The sequence below is a fragment of the Vicugna pacos genome, chromosome 1, assembly GCF_048564905.1.
Source record: "Vicugna pacos chromosome 1, VicPac4, whole genome shotgun sequence".
In the NCBI taxonomy this organism is placed as follows: Eukaryota; Metazoa; Chordata; class Mammalia; order Artiodactyla; family Camelidae; genus Vicugna; species Vicugna pacos.
Window position 1 is genome coordinate 32,361,652 of NC_132987.1, and position 13,086 is coordinate 32,374,737.

A 13,086-nucleotide genomic window follows, 5' to 3' on the forward strand; every position below is an offset into this window, starting at 1 on the left:
GGTGGCCTCAGGTCATCCCTGGCTCCTGGCTGGAGACATCAGTCCCTTGCCACATGTGTCTCTGTCGGGAAGCTCACAACATGGCAGATGGCAGAAAGATAGAGGTGAGGGGTGGGTGGAAGAGACAGATAGACAGACAGACAGACACAGTCTTCTGAAATTTAATCTCTGAAGTGACATCCCATCATTTCTGTCATCTTCTGTTTGTTTAAAGAGGTTCACTAGGTCCAGCCCACATGTGAGGACAGTTCACCCAGGGAGTGAATACAAGTAGGTGGTGATCCCTGCGCCATTTTAGAGGCTGCCTACCACATATACCATAGCTATTTCAGGCACGATCCCAGCATTATCTCATTCTGCATAAATTATAGAGAAAGACGTATAATTTCGCAGCATATTAGTTTGTTTTTGTCGATGGGTACACTGTGGTCCCTGGGAGCCCTGAAGAACAATGTGCTTCATTTCACATCTCTCCCTAAGGATTTTATACAACCCACTTGGCACTCACGCCATTATTATTAGATGGATTCAGCCAGAAGCTGCCTATGTGGGTAGAGATAGGTGGGAAGTTAGGAAGGCAGAGAAAGGAAGTGATCAGGACCCCAAATTGAATAAAGAAAAAGGTCACACGCCAACTGAAAATCAGAAATGAATCTGAGTGGAACTAAGCATCGAAGTTGACAGCTCATACATGCGATGCCAACTTGCCACAGCTTGGCAGTGCCCTTGATTTTCCCACATGCAACTGAAAATAGCTAGCATTCATCCTGAGGGAGTGCTGCTAAAATAAGTAACTACTGGGAGCTATACCTCACTGCTCATTCAAGCTGGAAGCAGTCTGCAATTATTTTGCTGAAATTAGATACAAATTAAGTTGCCACTTCCGGAACCCTTTCTTCTGTACTATATTATACAGAAAATAAACTGAATTTTCAGCTCCAATTGCTTAAACATTTTTTTCTTAAAAATAAATGTGATAACTGATAGGATATCCACAAAGGCAGATTATTGATACCAATCTCTTGTAAGACCCTATCTCCTCAGGAGCCTGGTTTTATCATTTTCAGACGTGTGTATAGTTGCTGCAGACATAGAGTGACAGTCTGGTAAAGGTGACTGGAGGAAGGGATCGACTTGCCCACACTTGAATATACCATGTGCACCATCAGAAAACCTGTCAGGAATGGAAGAGAGGGTACTAGCATACTGCTGGGGACCCGATGTGTTGACTCTGCTCCCACTTTTTTTTGGTGATCTGAAAGCTCTCAGGGTCTTTATCCATTTGGATATAGAAGTTCTGCTATGTTTTTAAGACCAAAACAGAATAAACAAACAATAATAATAATGTAGGGGTCTCCTGTCAACCTTGGCTAAGAAGGAACTGGTATCCAGATAATGGGGGTATTTGGGGGGTTTTCTGCTATGAAAGAGCCCTTGAATTGTATTATCTCAATAAAACACCATCTTCTTTGACCTGCCTTTGGAAGAAGTGGATGAACATCTAAGAGCCCAGCTGTGCTGGAACCTAGGAGGCTGTGGTGGCTTCCGGGGTAGGATGATTCTTCACAACTTTGAATTCCAACTTCCCTCTACAGAAGGCAAAGATTACTTTCTTCTCATTGTTAGAGGCATTAGTCACAGATGAAGCACGTTCACACCCCCACCCCCAACCCCACACATTCCCTTCCTATATCCTTATTGTGATCTGATGAATCTTAGACGTGACAAATGAAATAATGAGCTCCAGGTAACCTTTCCTCCTCAGTGAAGGGGTTAGTTTTGTTCTGTTTTGTGTGTGTGTGTGTGTGTGTGTGTGTGTGTGTGTGTGTGTCCATAATTCTCCAACAGAAAACTAAAAGGTCCTCTAAGCAATCCCTTAAAATGGTGAATCTCTACAACCTCACTTTAATGTGATGGGTTATTTCATGCCTCGTTTAACTTTTAAAATTATTTTCAATGTCCCCTTTTCTAGACTTCTTCGGGCTTGGGGAGAAAATGGAATGAAGGAAGTTCAATGGAATCAAAGTAAATGGAGTGGTCTGAAGTGAACGAATGTCAGCAGTGTTTCCCGCGGCAGCTTGCGGCTATCTCTCAACACACCTCCTGTGAGTGGTGAGTCCAGCACCACATTTCCCCTGACAGAGGAAAGCACAGGCACATGCTCTGGGCTCTTGGGTCAGCAATCACCCTTTCTTGACATCTTTCTGCCTTCCCAGAATTCACCATGGCCTAAAACTCCGTGTTTTGAAGAAGCAGGACTTTAAGTCCAAACAGGAGGAAGTCGTACACTAAACAGTGACAATCTGAATGGCATCCCTGTAGAAGGGCTCCTCTTTCCCAGTCTCCTCCAGCCCACTGACCCTGACCAACTAGAGGCCATTCCATGATCCACCACCCCGGACTTAGACATTCAAAAGATGGCAAACAAGCAAGGGACTGAGAAAGGACTAGGGGACCAACAGGGACAAATTCAGAATGTTGATATCGCATTTATTTTCACCATTTAAGGCCAACTTTTTGATTAGCTTCCTTTTTCCTTCTCTGATTTCAAAACAACCAATAATTCTTGAGTTCTGGGGAGGGAATCTGCAGCTGGAAGTGGACTCAGACCACGGGATGAGTAGGGAAGAGGCTGCACGTCTCTCCCTAGGTCCTCTCCGCTGTCACTCCCACCTCCTCCCAACTCTCTCTCCTCTCTTCCTCTCCTCCCCTCCCCTCCTCTCCTCTTCTCTCTCTCTCTCTCCCCTCCTCGTGTGCGAGCGCGCGAGCGCGCGCGCCCTCGCTCTGTCTCTCCATGTTTCACCCAGTGTAAAAATAGCTGCTCAGGTTCTGTTATTCATCCCGAAGCAGCAGTAAAGGGCGAGCCTCCCGCAGTGCCTGCTGCCCTTTAGTAGCTTATGCTATCAGGTGACGCCTCACACCTCCCATTCCCCACCCCGCGGTGGATGAATGTCCTCAGTGACCTTAGACGTTTTTATTTTAATCAGCAGTATGGTTTTTGAGTGGAAAATCCTCCCAGGCTTTCTGAGTCGGCGGGGCCGCGGGGCCCTCCCCTCCTCCACACCCCAGGCCGCAGTGCTAGGAGAGCGTTTCCATCTGTGCTGGGAAAGAAGGGCCCCTCTGTGCCTCCCAGCACGTCCAGCGCCAGGGCGCGGAGGCTGGAACACGCTCTCCCGCACGGGAACAGCTTTCCAGGGGCCTTGTGGGGAGGCTCTGGCCTTTCCTAACGAGAGCCAGGCGCCTCCCCCGTGGGCCCCGGTCCGTTCCGGGCAGGATCACCCCATCCCTACTGGGGGCATTGATTCCCCCGAGCTGGGGGAGGGAGTCGCCTCTGCACTCCCTGCCTGCAATCCGGTCACCCGCGTGTGCGCATGCGCGGAGAGGGGCCGCGTCGCTCTGGGCTTGGGGCGAGGGCGGCGGGGGAGGGCGCGGGCGTCAGCGGCGGGGCAGGGGGCGCCAGTGGAGGAGCCAGCCCTGGTGGTCGGGCTCTAAGTCCAGATTCCTGGCGACACGTTGGAAGCACCGCGCCACTGGAAGACAGCCACACAACGCTAAAGGCTCCTTAGAGGGCATTTGCTTCATACCCCCATTTTACAGGTGAGAAAATTGACGTCCAAGGAGACGTTGGGAAATGCCTTTCTGGATTCTGCCAGCTGGGACCAGTTCCACCTCTTATTGGCATGGTTTAGGCACTCCTTCAGTGAGCATTTATCTGGTGCCTGGTTGTAACTATGTACTAAATGTATGTATGGTATGAAAAATAACTACGAATACATCAGTAGTCGCCCCACACTTGGGCATAGAATGACACAGACCTGGGTTTGATTTGATGATTTGCAGGACTCCACTACTGGCTGGATGACCTTCTGAAGATGACCTTCTCTAAACCTTAGTTTCTTCGTCTACAAAGTGGAGATTAAATTATTAAAAAAAAAAAAAAAGAATCTACTTGCTAGGGTCACCGGGCTTAAATGAGATAAGGTGCACTTTGCTTAGCACAATGCCTGCTCTTGGAAGTCACTCAGATATCCTTGCAGTGTTTTAAGAAGTCGAAACTGCTAGACACACAGGCATTCATGAGACAATCACAGTACTCATTTCCAGGCAGAAGTCAGGCAGCACGAGAAGGAAGGTACTTTCCCATGCACAGCACTTGGGGAGACTCACGCAGGGTTCCGTGACCTGGCAAGACAGGGAAAGGAGGAAATGGCCTCTGTTTATCTTTCTTCCCGCTGCCCCATCCTTCCCCCTCCCTTTTCCCTTCCTCCCCTCCCAACTCTCACTCTGACTCACAGTGGCTGCTGAGATACATCAGGACCTCTTATCAGGGTGAAATGTGTTCTGCACGGTGGTGAAATTTATATTTGAAGTCCTACTTTATCACAGAGGCCTCTCTCCTCTTTTCCTAACCTGGGCAGACACAAGAAGAAGCAATGAGCGTAAATGGATAAGAAGGTGGTTAAGTGCCTAGGGCATCAGATTGGAGTACAGGAATGAACAGAGTTGAAGACCATCTGGTACAATGATGATCCCTCCTGTTAACCAGGAAGCAGGGGAAAAACTGTGGAAGGTAAAATGGCATCAAGTTTTAGACTCAAGTTAGCACGCTGGTTTTCTCTGTCCCCGTAGTTCATTCATCCATTCACACACACTGCTTTGGGAGATCCATTATATACTACCAGGTTCAACGGTCTGACTCAATAAGCAGGGAATGGGGAAAGGAAAATAGGAACCCAGGATTCCTGGTTCTTTGTGCAGCTTCATGGATGATGATGCCATTCACTGCCATAGCGAGCAGAGGAGTAGAAACCAGTCTGAGAGGAAGACTGTGATTTGAATGTATTTTTTAAGTGACTGTGGAACTTCCAGGGAGGACCTCCAGGAAGCAGTTAGGAACGTGGGTTGCCAAGCATGGGAGAAAAGCCTGGAAATGTCCATTGGGAAAGGGTCAACATAGAGGTGGTCACTGAAACTGGGGCGGGGCTGAGATGACCCAGAGCAAGCGGACTGAGATCATGGGGTGGATGAGAACTGAAACCTGACAGATACCAGCTTCATAGGATCAAATACGGATCCTGAGGAGGGGGCAGAGAAGTGGGACGAAAACTAGAAAAAGAACAGTGGCATCCAACAGTCCAAATAAAGAGCCTGCCCAGGCTGAGGAAGTGGTTGGGAGTGGGAAATGCCACAGAGATGTCCAGGACGCTAGCACGGGAATGGGCCTGTTGATTTCAGCAATGAGGAAGCTATTAATGACTCGTGTGACCCCAGTTTCGGTGGGGATGTGAGAGCAGAAGCCAAGTCACAGTGGAGTAGAAGTAAATGGAGTCAGGGAGGAGGAGCAGCAGGAGTGCTGGGTGTAGCCCACTGTTTCGGGGGAGTTGATTGGGCAGGAAAGGGGAAGTTACAGCTGGGCATGAGGTTTTTTTTATTGTCTTTTTACTCTGGGAAACTGAAACATGCTTAGAGGGTAAAGAGAAGCAGAAAGGGTTAACAGGGAGGGGTAGGATAGTCTCAGTAGAGCCTCCACAATGGCAAATGCGAGGAGAGGGGAGTCCAACCCCAGATAACCCAAAGGAAGGATTCCGCCCACTTCGTTCTTTTCCTTCTACCACGTGAGAGGATGCAATGCATTTGGAAGGCTTAGGACTGAACTTGGGGAGCTCTTCAGAGCAAGCTTTGTCCCTGTCGGGCGGGACTCAGCCACGGCAGCAGTCTGACCATCAAATGCATGTAACCAGCCCCACTGGCATGTGCAGCCGAGCCAAAGGCCACGCAAATCATGTGAAAGAGATGCTGTTATTCCCGTGTCAGTCAGGACTCCAGGGAGTAAGTGACTGAAATGCAGCTCTAACCAGCTCAACCCAAAATGGAATCCACTGGTTTGCTAAACTGGGTATACTGGCTTCAGGCACGGTTAGGTTTTGGTGCTTAAAAGATGTCAGCAGAGGTAACAAGGATTATGTTTTGAAGTTACCAATGTACTTTTCTCTTTTGCCTTTCAGAGCATATGAATTTAGGCATTTATCTGCTGGAGGGGGAAGGGATGAAGATTCTTTCCAGAAAATATACAAAGAGAAAGAAAAGGTAACACTCAGCTCCAGCATTCAAAAATAGAGTGTGTAACAGGACAATAGCCATGTAATTCAAGCTCTTACCTTGAGAAAATGACCTCTCATTCCATTACCTTCCTCTTTAGAAGATCAGGGACTGGGTTTGGTAGACTGAATCTTAGGTTCTATGTATGGGAGGTCTAGACAGGGAGAAAGGAGGATTGTTGGGGGACAGAAGCAGCAGCAGAAGACCGGAGGCCTGGGAGGAGCCTTTGTGTTCAAAAAGTAGCGATGAGCCCCACAGACATGGGAGCACCTTACCCCTGCCACACTTCCTGAGTATGAGACGAAGAGCCTGGGTAGCCTAGTTTTGGTCAGATGGAGGGAGGCCCACAATGGACTTTTTAAGCTATCCTAGGTCCCCATGTAGCTCAGACCCTATCCAGACGTAGCAGCAAGTCTGTGGCCAGCTTGCTGGAGGTGATCACTGTAGTGGGGTGATTCACTGGTACTGGCTGCAGGGTGGACCCTGGGATCAGGACTGATAGGAAGTCATGGCCGGAAGTCAGAAACACCGGAAGGGCAGAGAAGAGGCCAAGTTAGGCAGGGAGCGAGCGCTGCCTCAGGTGAGAGGATGGGCCACAAACTCGCCATCCACAGACTTCACATCAGAGGCTGGTAGAACACCCAGTACAAGCAAAAGGTGGACATTGTCCTCACATGGGCAGACAACAGGCAGCTATGTCCAAGGATGCGTGTAAGGCCAAGAGTTCCCTTTCTCTCAACACCATGAGGACATGGAAGCACAAACCCCTCTTCTACCTTCACCATATATACCCTACAGGGATGATGACCAAAACATTTAAAAATCTTACAGGCTCAGGCACTGACCAGTCTGAATGGAGTCCCCTACTGTATCCGTGATTAATGTTTTTGTTGATGGGTTGTGAGGAGCTCAGGAAAAAGTCCAGGGAGGTGGTTCTCAGGGAACTCAAGGCAGTGCCTATTTACCAACTGCTCCAGGCATGTTTCAGTATTTTATCAACCAGGTCAGCCATGATGGAGGGAGCAGGTGAATATCAGCCTGGAACTATCATCTTTATTGGTGGAGCAGGAGACAAGGGAAGCCATCTGAGAAACTGAGCGTGTTCTCAAAGGGAATATAGAAATTATTGGAGTGGACCAAGATTTAAGCTGGTTTCACCCCCTACTAACCAGTGAAGGGCCAGATTGATCACGGGTAAACAAGAGAAATTATGTTTTATTGATACATCCAAGCTGCAGTGTGAGTTGAATTTATCATCTGTCTTATTCTTCTATGTTGGTTTCACTCTCAGGCAGCAGCTCCAGGCGTAATAAGCAGGCCCAAAAGACAAAGCACGTCTTTCTCAATGGTGTCAGCAGCAATCCCAAATCAGGTTCCCGTTGGCCCAGCTTTACTCATGTCTCCATCTCTGAGTCAATCCCTGATTGGCCAAGCGCAGGTCACATGACTGTTTCTAACCTCAGGAGCTGAGAGTGAGGAGAGGCGTGGCTCCCCACATCCCTCCTCCAAATCAATCAGGATGCTGTTAGCAGAAAATGCTGTACAACAGGCACAACAGAGGCACACCACGCTGCCTTTAGGGGTTTAACTTTGTAAAACTCTCAGAATGAGTGGAGTATTCCCATAGCATGAAGTGGGTTGGCATCCAGGCACTTATCCAGCTTATCCATAGGTTGATCAGTGGAGACAACTAATGTTGAAAATCATAAATCAAAGCAGCATTTTTCTCTTCTTCAATTTTCTTACCACAGTGACTAAACTAATTTCTGATCACTGAATTTGAGGACTATAATCAGCTAAATACAATGTCCAGTCTGGCTGAAAGCTTAGTGCAGCCCATAAATAGTTCCATTTAGAAACTGTTCGGTCTCCCCTCTCTTGGGTGTGACAATGACTGTCTTACTTTTCCTGTGTATTATTTCCTCTTTTTACAGTAAAACACCCTCTCCTAATTCCAAGAGAAACTGGATAATTAGTTGTTGCCTGTTTAAAAAAAAAACCTTTCTGTAGTAAATACAAAGTTTGATTATCCCAGGAGAGATCATAAAGGCAGCATCAGCTTTTCTTCACAGACTTTTACTTTCAATATCATAAAACACTGCACATTATTTCAAAACAGAAAAATCAGCCCTAAGTAAAAGGAGATATGGAAGGTCCAGGGAGAGGAAACATAGTCATCAATTTTATTGTAAAATTTATGCTGTGTCTTTTTTGGAAGGAGCATTATTCCATAAGGGTTATCTTAAAGTTTACAAAATGTAAAACTTAAATCGCAGAACTGAAAAACTCTTTGGGAAAAAAAATCATTAATCACAATGAGGAGAAATAAACTCATCATGCCCTGGCTTTTGAGTCACATAATTAATTCAGAAAGGGCTGCCTTTCTCCTGTGGAACCCAGGAGTTCATTTATTCATCAAATATTCATCACACCCTTCGTAGCTTCTCCGCATTGTGCTGGGCACTGGGGATGTGAGGATGAGTAAGACTGCTCGTGTCTGAGGAGGAAGGAGCCAGCGGGGCGTGGAGGTGGGGGCACAGCATGTAATTCGGAGTTCCACTGAGATGTGCAGGCATGCTGAGGGCTTGCAGGAGACAGTCCATTTTCCAGCAGGGTGGGTGGCTCAGAGGCTAGCCAGGATAATAAGCTGCCCGAAGGCTTTATATTTCCCACAGTGCCCACCGTGGTGCTGGGAAGCACTTGTGGACATTTTATTGCCCTGGCTAAGCTGGAGGAGGTGTGGAAATCCTCTTCGGCAGCCTCAGGCAGCTGGGCTCTGTGACATCTGAGGAACGAGAACTCCTGTTCTTCCCAGCATCCTGGTATGTGCTTTCCGTGCTGCCTGCCAAGGCCGTGGGCATCCGAGTCACCCATTCAGCAGACGGCGGTTGAGCAGTCGCCGTGGGCCAGGTGCTCAAGCAAAGCAGACTCAGATCTCAAGAGGGGAGGGGGACACCTAGTGTGTCACAATGGTGACAAGTGCTCTGGAGGAAAAGAAAGAATGGGAGGGCACGAAGTGTGAGGTGGGGGGATTGTGTTATAAAATAGGGTCTTTAAGAAACCCAGGTAAAGATTCAGTTCCCTCAGTTACCGGGGCACCCAAGAACCATGGCTGCTAGTACCTTAGGAGCCCACTGAAGAAAGTGACAGGCTGCCTGACCCCAGGAAGTGGCCAGCTCAGGGTGCAGCCCGGTGTGCACCATCCCCCTCCCCGAAGAGTCGTCTTGGGTGACGAGTGGAGCTGGTACAGCCCGAGTCTAGGGCAAGTCGAGCACTCGTGCCTGGGGAGGAAATGCGGTCATCTTTTCTGGGGGTCAGGAGAAGGGTTTAGATGCAGGCAGGTCCACTGGCAGCATCAAAGGGAGAAGAAAAGCTAAGAAAAGCTCCAGCAAGGCCGAGACAGAAAGTCAAGATCCTGGACCCAGAGGCGCGAGGCCAGAACTAGGGGCGGGCCCCTGCTGGAAACCGGAGTGTCAGGCAGGAAGAGCATCAGAGGCAGGTCATTGGGATGGCCCAGGAGGGACAGCTGTGTTGGGGCCAGTACGCAGGGGCACAGGCCCACCCCTCTGGGCACCAAGCTACCGCTGGGGGCAGAATGAGAAGTCAGGGTCAGGACCATTCGGCTGGAGCAGAGGGGTAATGGAGGGTGGCCAAGTTGTAGGGTCTTTGGGAACGAGCTGAAGGGTTTGTGTTTCTCTCAGATCTACTAACCCTGGCTAAGGTGTCTCTTTGCTGTAGCCAAGACCTGCTTGTTCTCTCATCTGCATAAGCTCCATGGTGCTTTTAACCATGAGCCAAATCACAGGGAAATAAATTTTTATAAGTCAAAGAGGGAGGGAACTCAGGATGGGAAGAAAGGTGAAATGGCAAGGAATCCCCAGTTTTTTATGTTGAAAGCATAAATCCCAATAAAAACCAAGCAGAAAGAGACGGAAGCCTCCAGGGAGGAGAAAAGTATGTACAGTAAACAGTGACCCAGCACAGCGTGCCCTGCTGTAGGAACGCCAGGGTCAGAACAACGTGTCACGTTGCCACTTTGATCATGGGATTTGGATCAGAGAGAACATGGGATTTGGACTTCGCTCTGGGTTTGGCTCTCATCTGCGCTGCCTGTGGGCTGCGTGACCTTGGATACGTTCCTTCCCGCTCTGAGCCTTCCTGTCTTCACGGTGTAGTGGGAGCGCCTGTTGGAGCTGCGCTGGGCTGGGCGTGTCATGTCTGCTGATCTAAGGGGAAACCCCAGGGGTCAGGGGAGCCGCCAGGAACCTAGCACTGTGAGCTCGTCAGGGGCAAAGCATCTGGGTCCAAGAAGGGCATAGTTCTGAGTGCACTGTGTTAATACGGCTGATGCATCCTGGGCCCTACCAGGGGTTGGATTCATGTCTGATTCCTGGGCAAAGCTGCCGCTAAACGCTAACTGATTGTTTACTGAGGTACAAGCTCACCTTGTTGGGAACCCCAGAAACAGTCGTAACAGGGAGGAAGGCACTCTCCAAGGCACAGGCTTGCTAAACCGCAGAGCAGGGAAAGGGGCGGGGCCTGGAGCTCGGCCCTGTTGATTTGATGGTGGGACCGCTGAGCCGCCCCCCAGGGATTCCGTGAAAGTACAGGAGGGAAGGCGCTTTGCTGGGATTAAGTTCTACATGAGAGATGGTGGTAACAAACTGACATTTGGGTTATTAGTCCTGGTGTGGCTTCATTTGCCCCACATGTGGTGAGGGAATCTTGGTTAACACCTAGCCCTCGAGGATCCCACGAGCTGTCCCCAGGCCTGAGCCTGGACATGACCAGTGCACAGCAAATGTCAGATCCCATCCCCTAGAAATCACCTCGGAACCCATGGACCCCCTTGGAGGACTTGATGTGTCTGGGAATTGTACAGTATTCCCATGGCAAAGACTTTTAAACAAAAATTAACCTAACGTAAATCTTGGAGCACCCACTATGTGCCGGTAAGGTATACACGCTAAGGATTTGAATTCCCTTTTTTTTTTTCTCAGCATTTCACAAAATATTTTGATGTGCATTTTATTCACATGAGTCTTCACAACAGCCTAACGACGTAGGATCTCCATTTATAGATGGGAAGACTGAGTTTCAAAGAGACTAAGTCATTTATCCATAATAACCCAACTGAAAAGGAGTGCAGCTAGGCTCGAGCCTGTTTTTCTCCCTGGTGGGAAGCTGAGACCAAAGAAATGAAAGAATGAGGGGAAGCCCCAACAAATACTGAAACCTGAGGTTCTGACTGGAAGAGCTGTGGAAGTCAGTGCAGACTGGAGCTGGACCTAACCAGGGGTGGCAGGTCAGGGACAGGATGTAGGCCAGGAGGCAGTGTGTGGGAAAGGCTGGGCTCCCAGGGGCCTTGACTGTGCCCCTGGAGCTGCCCCTAGCTGGTCACGTTTCACAGAGAATTTTTATGGGCCTTTCAAGAAGAAACTGCAGCTCCCTCCTGCCAAGTCTCTGAAAGTGACCAGGGGGCCTTTGCTCTTCTTTTTCTGTCTGGGCACCCAAATCACCTCTCCTGACTTCAGCGACTGCTGGTCTCAGGCTCTGTATCCTGAGCATTTCTAATTTTTCTTGGAGGATTATTTGTGACATTCTAAAAGTATGCAAAGCCACATACTGAAGTGTGCCAATATTAGAACATTAGTGAGCCGGAAATGATGCTCATTTCAAATTGCAGGTGGGAAAGGGAGAGACAGGAAAAGAAATGTGCATCCTGGGATCACACTTTGTGCTGGCAGCTTTCACATTCATGATCTCTTTTAATATTCACTGCCATGTAATCTATCAATTCCACTTTGGCAGTTGGGAAAACTGTCATTCAGAGAAGTAAAGTAACTTGGCTAAAGTCACACAGATAATTAGTGGCAAACCTAGGCTTTGAAACCAGGACTGGCTCCAGAGTATTTTCCAATAAACCACAATTTACAGCCTGTGGAATTCAGGTGGAATTAAGAGAGGACCAATAAACACAGTTTAATGGATGGTAAAATTCTTGACCTTACTTTTTATTAATTCAAGTTTACAAACCATACTGTTTGAAAATTACCAGCTTTGAGGGAGTTCTTCAGTCAATGAAGTGCTCAGGATTCATGAAATCCCAACATTTAGAATTTAACACTGTCTGAGATGCCACCAGAGGACTGGACACGGAGCTGAGTGTTTCTGCTCAGGAACTTTCATTTTTGAGAGTGTCCTATCAAAAAGGGGGCCTGTTGTGCACTAGGTAGACTATGTGGTGGAGATTCTCAGATGAACCTACCTGATTAAACTCTGTTTAATATGAATGCCAAAGTTTGACACATCATAACTACTTTCTTTGGCAACTCCAGCCTTGATGAGAGAGTAGGAAATGTCTCTGTATTTGACAGGAACAGTGTGTGACATGAAAGACCTCAGACGCTGTGCAGATTTTTGACAGTTCTTCAGAAGACAGCGCCCTCTGCCTGTTCTGTTCAGTCCTAGTCCAGGTGAGTCACTGCGTTTTCCGCCAGGCAAGTATTTTAAGACATGAGAAATCTAAACCAATACCAGCAAAGAAAGGTGAGGGATGGATTATCGCCATTTGCTTTGATGGTTGTCATGGTGCTGGGGAAACTGTTCCCAGTTAGATTCCCACTCGCTGCTGTTTTGCTGGTGGCCAGCCCGACGCCGGCATGAGACATGGGTGTGTGCACAAATGTACACCTGCCATTGACACCCACTTGGGTCATGGTTACAAGGCTGTGCTCACATGGATGGCAAACCTGCTTCCCAACATCAGCTTGCAAGGAGCCAGCAGGACCCCACCAGTTGCCCAGCTCCAGGGAGAGATCACTGGAAGTTTTGGAGCAGAGTCAGTGACTGCAGGAACCACCTCCCCCTCTGCTCCCTGCTTCAGCTTGTGGCTCTGGAAAATGCCCCATCTCCAGTCTCTTAAATCTCTTAAGGCTCGGGTCGTCCGCCATTCTAAGGGGCAAGGGAGGGCTTTGCGGTCTGTGG

General features: G+C 48.5%; 1 long non-coding RNA gene across 1 annotated transcript; it reads left to right on the forward strand.

Annotated features, from left to right (window-relative positions):
• Positions 1–3,449: 3,449 nt before the first annotated feature.
• On the forward strand, positions 3,450–12,571 carry LOC116281020 (uncharacterized). Its single transcript, XR_004190475.2, has 3 exons — positions 3,450–3,597; positions 6,006–6,087; positions 12,477–12,571. It is a non-coding gene; the product is annotated as an uncharacterized lncRNA (long non-coding RNA).
• Positions 12,572–13,086: the final 515 nt, after the last annotated feature.